Raw genomic sequence first — 9042 nt, 5'->3', positions numbered from 1 at the left:
CGCCAAGCGAGCATCCGCTGGGCCTTCGGGCAAAGGAGCCGGACAGTTGATCTGTCCGGACGTCTCCTGCCAATCCTGTCAAAGGTAAGGGAGCTTAGATCCCGCATGGAGTCAAACTATGAAAAACTAATACCCTGTAAAAGGTAAAAACAGCTTACCACACTAGCGTGACGCTGCGTGCTGAATCCACGATCCTCGGTAGCGGATGCGGGGGCCTCGGCGCCCTTGAAAAGTACCTTCTAGGCATCTCCGTACGTCGTGTCGAAGAGCCTGCTCAGAGTTCGGTGCTGCGCTGGGTCGAACTCCCATAGGTTGAAAGCCCGTTGTTGACACGGGAGGATCCGGCGGATGAGCATAACCTGGACTACGTTGGCAAGTTTGAGCTTCTTGTCCACCAGGGTTTGGACGCATGTTTGGAGTCCGGTCAGCTCTCCTTTTTTACCCCACGACAGGCATGTCTCCTTCCAGGAGGTGAGCCGCGTAGGGGGTCTGGATCGGAACTCGGGGGCTGCGACCCATTCAGGGTCGCGCGGCTCGGTGATGTAAAACCACCTCAATTGCCACCCCTTTAGGGTCTCCATGAAGGAGCCCTCGAGCCATAGGACGTTGGGCATCTTGCCCACCATGGCGCCTCTGCACTCCGCCTGGGTGCCGCGCACCACCTTCGGCTTGACATTGAAAGTCTTGAGCCATAGGCCGAAATGGGGGCGGATGCAGAGGAAAGCCTCGCACATGACGATAAACGCCGAGATGTTGAGGACAAAGTTCGGGGCCAGATCGTGGAAATCCAGGCCATAGTAGAACACGAGCCCCTGGACAAATGGGTGGAGAGGGAAGCCCAGTCCACGAAGGAAATGGGGGAGGAACACCACCCTCTTGTGGGGCCTAGGGGTGGGGATGAGCTGCCCCTCTTCGGGAAGCCGGTGCGCAATGTCGTTAGACAAGTATTCGGCCTTCCTCAGTTTTTTGATGTGTCCCTCCGTGACGGAGGAGACCATCCACTTGCCTCCCGCTCCGGACATGGCTGGAGAAGGTTGAGGTGGGGTGTGCGGACTTGGGCGCTGGAGCTCGAGTGCGCAGAAATGGATAGGCAAAGGAGGAAGAAGGCATGGATGAAAAGGTGGATCCTTATCCCCTTATATGGGCGGACGCGACTATGCGTCCCCACCAGCCTGGTAAAACTCGCTTATATCCCAAGCACCGTAATCAATGGCGCGGTTGGGTTACCCACGCCTGTATTGATGAGAATCCCGGAATAAGGGGACACGATCTCTGCTTTGACAAGACGTGCCAAGGAAACCGCCTCGCTAAACGCGCTGAGGTGGGACAGTAAAGCGATTCGAATAAAGACTTGGCCATGGTGTGATGTCACGCTACGGAATACATCAGCAGATTAGATTTGTGTAAATATTATTCTCTCTATGGCGATATGTGGAAACTTATTTTGCAGAGCCGGACACTACCTTTGTGTTCAAAATCTTCTATGAAGTACTTGGAGGAGGAACCCGCCTTGCAATGCCGAAGACAATCTGCGCGTCAGACTCATCGTCATTGAAGCCTGGTTCAGGGGCTACTGAGGGAGTCCTGGATTAGGGGGTGTCCGGATAGCCGGACTATACCTTCGGCCGGACTCCTGGACTATGAAGATACAAGATTGAAGACTTCGTCCCGTGTCCGGAAGGGACTTTCCTTGGCATGGAAGGCAAGCTTGGCGACATGGATATGTAGATCTCCTACAATTGTAACCGACTCTGTGTAACCCCAGCCCTCTCTGGTGTCTATATAAACCGGAGGGTTTTAGTCCATAGGACGAACAACAATCATACCATAGGCTAGCTTCTAGGGTTTAGCCTCCTTGATCTCGTGGTAGATCTACTCTTGTACTACCCATATCATCAATATTAATCAAGCAGGAGTAGGGTTTTACCTCCATCAAGAGGGCCCAAACCTGGGTAAAAACATCGTGTCCCTTGTCTCCTATTACCATCCGCCTAGACACACAGTTCGGGACCCCCTACCCGAGATCCACCGGTTTTGACACCGACACTAGTCCTCGGCTTGTGCCCCCATGCCGCGAGTGCTGGGGTGTTCGGGATAAACTTGAGCACTCTTGTTCCCATGTTTGGGTCCTTCGAGGGAGGTGCTCAGCACAACGAATAAGGCAACCGGACTAATAATGCTTTATCACTCTCACTTAGCCATAGAATTCTATAATTTTAAATTTCGGCGAAGCCCCTGGTATTCGAAAGGCCAAATTCGGGGTGTGATACACGCCTTTAAGCCAGATAGGACCGGCTCCTCGCTCTAAGCCGCATAAGCCTTTAGGGACTTGAAACCTCGCCGAACAGCGACCCGTCTCTCGCCTTATCATGACAGTCAGTTTTAGCTTTCTCTACTAAGGTGCTTAGCCCAGCAGAACCGGGGCACAATCGCAGCAGTTCTCCTAGCGCTACCTTAGCCAATAGAGCGGAACGTAAGGTACCAAAACATAGGAGCCGGGTAAACCCAACATTTGACCAAAGACATGATTCGGAGCTGATGCATATAATGCTATAAGTTTGGGGTGCCGCACTTGTTAAAGTGTTCGGACTTCTCACACCATAATGTGGGGTACTTAAGCCCCTGGTGTATTGGTCGTACCAAAGTGTACGGTTGCATGGCATCATTAATGAACACATATATATAAAACAAGAATGCAATAATAGTCGTAATGTTATGCATTGTTTATTCAAAAAGGTGCGTTAAAGTAGAATGATACAGATAGTGCGATAAGCAAAAAGTAGGACTATGTCCCTTCCAAGGGCAAGCTGAGGAATAGTATTAAAGCAAATATTTCACTCGTTATCGTAATCCACCTGGGAGTTCCGTGGTGTGACGTAGCTTTTTGCCTCCTTGGTTGCTGCATCATGTGTTCGGCAATCATGCTGCCGGACAGGGTTTCCAGAGATTAAAGTCCTGAAAGAGAAATATAACAAAGTGGGAAGTCCCTAGTGCGGTTTAAGCCGCGTATTGGGGCGTGCTGTAGTTGTGCCCCCCTTCCCCATCTGTACCCATGGTATTTTTAATGCGTAATTATGTATGTGTGGCACGGATTTCGCCGTTTGGCTGGGACTAGGGTGGGGGCCGCATTGCTATGCAAGCTCAGACGTGTCAGGCGGTCTAGTTGTCGATTACTCCGAGCGCGCTTGAAGGTGTCTGGGTCTTGAAACGCCGAACTGGTGGATTGCCTTGAGAGGCCGCTTTGCGCTTCCGCTGCGAGGGCCGCAGTGTGCTCCTCCGTTCGGAGAGAGCGCTCTGTGTTTCCATTAACTGTAATAACCCCCCGAGGTCCTGACATCTTGAGCTTGAGGTATGCATAATGCGGTACCGCATTGAATCTCGCAAATGCGGTTCGCCTGAGCAGTGCATGATAGCCGCTACGGAACGGGACTATATCGAAGATTAATTCTTCGCTTTGGAAGTTACTCAGGGACCCGAAGACCACTTCTAGTGTGATTGAGCCTATGCAATGGGCCTCTACACCTGGTATAACGCCTTTAAAGGTTGTTTTCATGGGTTTGATCCTTGAGGGGTCTATACCCATTTTGCGCATTGTGTCGTGATAAAGCAGGTTGAGGCTGCTGCCGCCATCCATAAGGACTCGAGTGAGGTGAAATCCGTCGATGATTGGGTCTAGGACCAGTGCGGCGAATCCGCCATGACGAATACTAGTGGGGTGGTCCCTGCAATCGAAGGTGATCGGACAGGAGGACCATGGGTTGAACTTTGGGGCGACTGGCTCCAACGCATATACGTTCCTGAGTGCACGCTTTCGCTTCCTCTTGGGGATATGGGTTGCGTATATCATGTTCACCGTCCGCACTTGTGGGGGGAACCTCTTCTGTCCTCCGGTGTTCGGCTGCCGGGGCTCCTCTTCGTCATCGCTGTGTGACCCCTTATCTTTGTCTTCGGCAATGAACTTGCCGGCCTGCTTGAACACCCAACAATCCATGTTGGTGTGGTTGGCCGGTTTGTTGGGGGTACCGTGTATTTGACACGATCAGTCGAGTGTACGGTCCAAACTGGACGGGCCCTGAGTGCTTCTCTTGAATGGCTTTTCCATTGACCGGGTTTAGAGCCTTTGAATCCGGCATTGACTGCCGTATCCTCGGTATTGTCGCTGTTAATGCGGCGCTTATGTTTGTTGCGATGTGACCTGCTATTGCCGTCCTTGGTATCCGAAGTACCATGGTTCTTTGATATGTTATTACTGCGAGCCAGCCAGTTGTCTTCTCGCCGCACAAAAGCGGGTCATGAGTGTCGTGAGGGCTGCCATAGATTTCGGCTTTTCCTGACTAAGGTGTTGGGCTAGCCACTCGTCGTGGATGTTGTGTTTGAAAGCTGCTAGGGCCTCTGCATCCGGGCAGTCGACGATTTGATTTTTCTTTGTTAGGAACCGAGTCCAGAATTGCCTGGCCAATTCTTCTGGCTACTGAATTATGTGGCTCAAGTCATCGGCATCTGGTGGTCGCACATAAGTGCCTTGAAAGTTGTCGAGGAATGCGGCCTCCAGATCTTCCCAACAGCTAATGGACTCTGCTGGCAAGCTGTTAAGCCAATGTTGCGCTGGTCCTTTGAGCTTTAGTGGGAGGTATTTGATCGCGTGTAAGTCATCACCGCGGGCCATGTGGATGTGGAGGAGGAAATCCTCGATCCATACCGCAGGATCTGTTGTGCCGTTGTATGATTCAATATTTATGGGTTTGAAACCCTCTAGGATTTGATGATCCATGACTTCGTCTGTGAAGCATAAGGGGTGTGCGGCGCCTCTGTATTGGGCTATATCACGACGCAGCTTGAATGGGTCTTGCCCGCTGTGTTCGGCCTGGCCGGATTTACTTTTACTGTATCCAGTGTGACGTTTATCGTCTTGCATAGTGGCCCGCCCTCGTGATCCGTAGATCGATCTTGCATGTTTTGCTTTGTCCTCCAATACGTCTTGCAGGTCTAGCGTATTTCCCCATGCCTTTTTATGTGAATGGCGTCAGGGTGCAGGCTAAGCTTTTGGATGGAATGCCACTCTGTCGCGGCCACGGGGTGGCCGATCAGCCGCATCATACGCTTCTTCCTCTAGTCGGGGTAGCAACCTGCATTTTGGGTAACTCTTGGAGGGGCGTTCGAGTTTAAATCCTCGGCCGCCAGGACATCAGTCCATCTGTCAGCTAGCAGATCTTGACCAGCTTGAAGTTGCTGCTGCCTTTTCTTAAGGCTATTTGTTGTGGCTATAAGCCGGCGCTTGAAGCGCTCTTGGTCGACGGGATCCTCTGGCACGACAAATTCGTCATCGTCGAGGCTTGCCTCGTCTTCGGAGGGGGGCATGTAATTATCATCCTCCGCCTCTCCATCTGCCGCTCTCTTTGGAGGGCTGGCTCCTCCATCCTCTTGCTCTAAATCTTGCTGGAGGGGATTGTTGCCATCTTCGGCACTATCCGGAGTGTTATTGTCTCCTGTGCCGGTATCAACACTTTTGCTTTGGCGGGACTTGGAGTGGTGCCGCTGACGTCGGAGCTTGGGTTGCTTCTTGGAGGGGTCATCCTCCGCTGTCTCGTCGCCATTACCTTCTTTAGGTGTATCCACCATGTATATATCATATGATGAGGTGGCTGTCCAATGCCCTGTGGGCAGTGGTTCCTCTTCGTCTCCCGCATCGTCGTCCATACCGTCGATGTCTTCGGAGTCGAAGTCGAGTATGTCGGTTAAGTCGTTGACAGTGGCTACTAAGTGGGTGGTGAGTGGGCAGCGAATTTCTTCGTCGTCCGCATCCCAATCCTGCCGGACATAATTCGGCCAGGATCCTCTTGACAAGGAGAGAGACCTTAATGAGTTCAGTATGTCGCCAAAGGGCGAGTGCTAAAAAATATCCGCGGAGGTAAACTCCATGATCGGCGCCCAATTGGATTCGCTAGGAACGAGCACAGGCGGCTCGGAGTCCGTGGCCAGAGAAGGATCCGGCAGTCTGACAACACGGTTGTCGTGCAGGGTAAGGTCGATGTTCGGCTCGATCGCTGCTGAGGGTAAGGCCTCTGTGGTGGGGTCTATCCACCCATCCATGGATGGTGCAACTGGCTCCGAATTGAGGGTCGGAGTGGCTGCCGGTGCGATCTCCTGAACACGGTCTGATGGTAGAGCTAAATCGTACTCATCGTGACTGCGTGACGCACAAGGCAGAGGCTCAAATCCGTCGAAGATCAAGTCTCTGCGGACATCGGCCGTGTATTTTAAGCTTCCAAACCTGACCTGGTGGCCAGGAGCGTAACTTTCGATCTGCTCCAGATGGCCAAGCGAGTTGGCCCGCAGTGCAAAGCCGCCGAACACAAAGATCTGTCCGGAGAGAAAAGTCTCACCCTGGACTGCATCGCCATCAATGATTGTAGGAGCCATCAAGCCTAACGACGACGACACAGAGGAACTCTCAATGAAAGCACCAATGTTGGTGTCAAAACCGGCGGATCTCGGGTAGGGGGTCCCGAACTGTGCGTCTAAGGTGGATGGTAACAGGAGGCAAGGGACACGATGTTTTACCCAGGTCCGGGCCCTCTTGATGGAGGTAAGACCCTACGTCCTGCTTGATTAATATTGATGATATGGGTAGTACAAGAGTAGATCTACCACGAGATCAGAGAGGCTAAACCCTAGAAGCTAGCCTATGGTATGATTGTATGTTATTGTTGTGTCCTACGGACTAAAACCCTCCGGTTTATATAGACACCGGAGAGGGTTAGGGTTACACAAGGTCGGTTACAAAGGAGGAGATATCCATATCCGTACTGCCTAGCTTGCCTTCCACGCCAAGTAGAGTCCCATCCGGACACGAGACGAAGTCTTCAATCTTGTATCTTCATAGTCCAACAGTCTGGCCAAAGGATATAATCCGGCTGTCCGGAGCCCCCTAATCTAGGACTCCCTCACTCCAGCTCCCTCGTTTCTTCGTAGATGAACTGTCGGCCAGTGCCCGATGCGGCTTCTGGCTCCAGGCAGACGGATGCTGCAGCAGGGCCTCCTGGGCGTCGCTGGAGGTCTCCGTTTCTGGGAGTGGGGCTCTGACACGTGGCTGGCAAACGTTTGCCCGCACGCGCGGCCTGAGCCGGTGGTGCACCCTGTACTTCAAGTTTGATGGCGACGCCACCCTCTACGTGAGGGTGTTCGGGGAAGACGATCGCCGTGCCGGGTGCTGCCCCAAAGACGACAACCTCGGCCACCTGCCCAGCGCTGGCACTGACCAGGATGAAGATGGCGGTTGGCGTACAGGCGGCGGTGCTCGGGGTTCGCTGAGCTTCGGCGACCCCCTCTCAGGCAGCAGCCCCTCCAGTGGGGGCCGCGACCAGCCTCCTCGCCGTCGTGCCCGCCTGGGTGAAGGTAGCGGGTCAGCCCGCCGTCGCGTCCCAGTGAAGCGAGAGGAGGGATCCGCCTGAGCCCCAGGAGCAGCTTGAGCCTTCGCTGTGGGTTGGCGCAGGATGAATCGCGCCCATTTTGTTTTCCTTCTTATCCTGCGCAAAAATAGAAAGTAATGTAGGGCCCCACGGGGGCGTATTAGAACTGCTGCTATTTAACCATCGCGCTGTTTCCGCTATTTCTGCGCCGTGTTTTTGCGCCGCGCACCCATGCGCGGGAACTATTTTAGCTCGGTGGGGCTTGACGCGGTCCTCGCCTCCCGAGGTTGTGGCCTCCTCATGCGCTTCGTGCCCTGCAAGGATCAGTAGGAGGGGTAACTCACGGTCTTAGTTGTGGGGGCGATCAGCCCAGGTCCTGCGCTCGTGTCGGGATGCCCATGGGGCACGGACTGGGAGGGGTGCTCCCGCAAAGGACTCAGATAGGAAAGCTCCAAGCGATCGGGGCAGAAAACACTTGCGAGGGCGCTGCGAACCTCCCTCGTGAGACTTATGCAAGAGAAAACGAGGCAAGCGAGCAAGAAAGACAAAGAGTCACAAGCCAGGAACGTCAGCAACTCCAATAAAACTTCAAACGGGAATAAACAAGCCAACTGCAGAAAGCAAATGGGAAAGCCGCGTCCGGCACCTATTCTAGTCTTTGATGTCTTCTCACCAGCGCAGAGCTAAGTGCTGCCACTAGGCGTGGGCGGGAGCCCCCGAGGCCCGAGGGCGGCACTCCGGACACTCCGGGGCATGTACAGCCCCACTCATTATTATGTGAGAGTGTCACGGGCAGCGAGCTTCACATGCATTGGCCTTCTTCACAGGCACCGGGCCTTTCTCGAAATGCGGCAGCTTCACAGGCATTTGCCTTCTTCACAGGCACCGGGCCTTTCCCAAAACGCAGCTTCACAGACATTTGCCTTCTTCACAGGCACCGGGCCTTTTCCAAAATGCAGCGGCTTCACAGGCATTCGCCTTCTTCACAGGCACCAAGACTTTTCCAAAATGCAGCATCTTCACAGGCATTCGCCTTCTTCACAGGCACCGGGCCTTTTCCAAAACGCAGCAGCTTCACAGGCATTCGCCTTCTTCACAGGCACCGGGCCTTTTCCAAAACGTAGCGGCTTCACAGGCATTCGCCTTCTTCACAGGCACTGGGCCTTTCCTAGGTGCTAGGCCTTGCTCAGGGATAGAACCTCCGGAGATGTTGAATGTTCCACGCGTTCTGGATGGGTACCCCCTCCGCGGTCTCCAAGTGCGTGGAGCCAGGCATGGAGACATGAACAACCTTGAACGGGCCCTCCCACATGGGAGAGAGCTTGTGCAGCCCCTCCCTGGAGAGAACCCGTCTGAGCATGAGATCCCCTACCTCAAGAGTTCTGGGGCGGATGTTGCGGCAGTGGTATCGTCGCAGCGCCTGTTGATACCTTGCCACTCGCAGCGCGGCTTCTCGACGACGTTCCTCCCCCAGCACAAGATCCATCCCCCACATGGCGTCCTGCTGCGTCTCGTCGAACGCCAGGACCCGTGCGGAGAGATGCCTGACCTCGTGAGGGAGGACAGCCTCTGCTCCGTAGACGAGGAAGAACGGGGTCTCGCCAGTCGGCTTGGTCGCGGTTGTGCGGATTGA

This window comes from Triticum dicoccoides, chromosome 5A (genome assembly GCF_002162155.2).
Source record: "Triticum dicoccoides isolate Atlit2015 ecotype Zavitan chromosome 5A, WEW_v2.0, whole genome shotgun sequence".
NCBI classification, from domain to species: Eukaryota; Viridiplantae; Streptophyta; class Magnoliopsida; order Poales; family Poaceae; genus Triticum; species Triticum dicoccoides.
The sequence above is the reverse complement of the archived record's forward strand: the minus strand, read 5'-3'. Positions refer to the sequence as shown.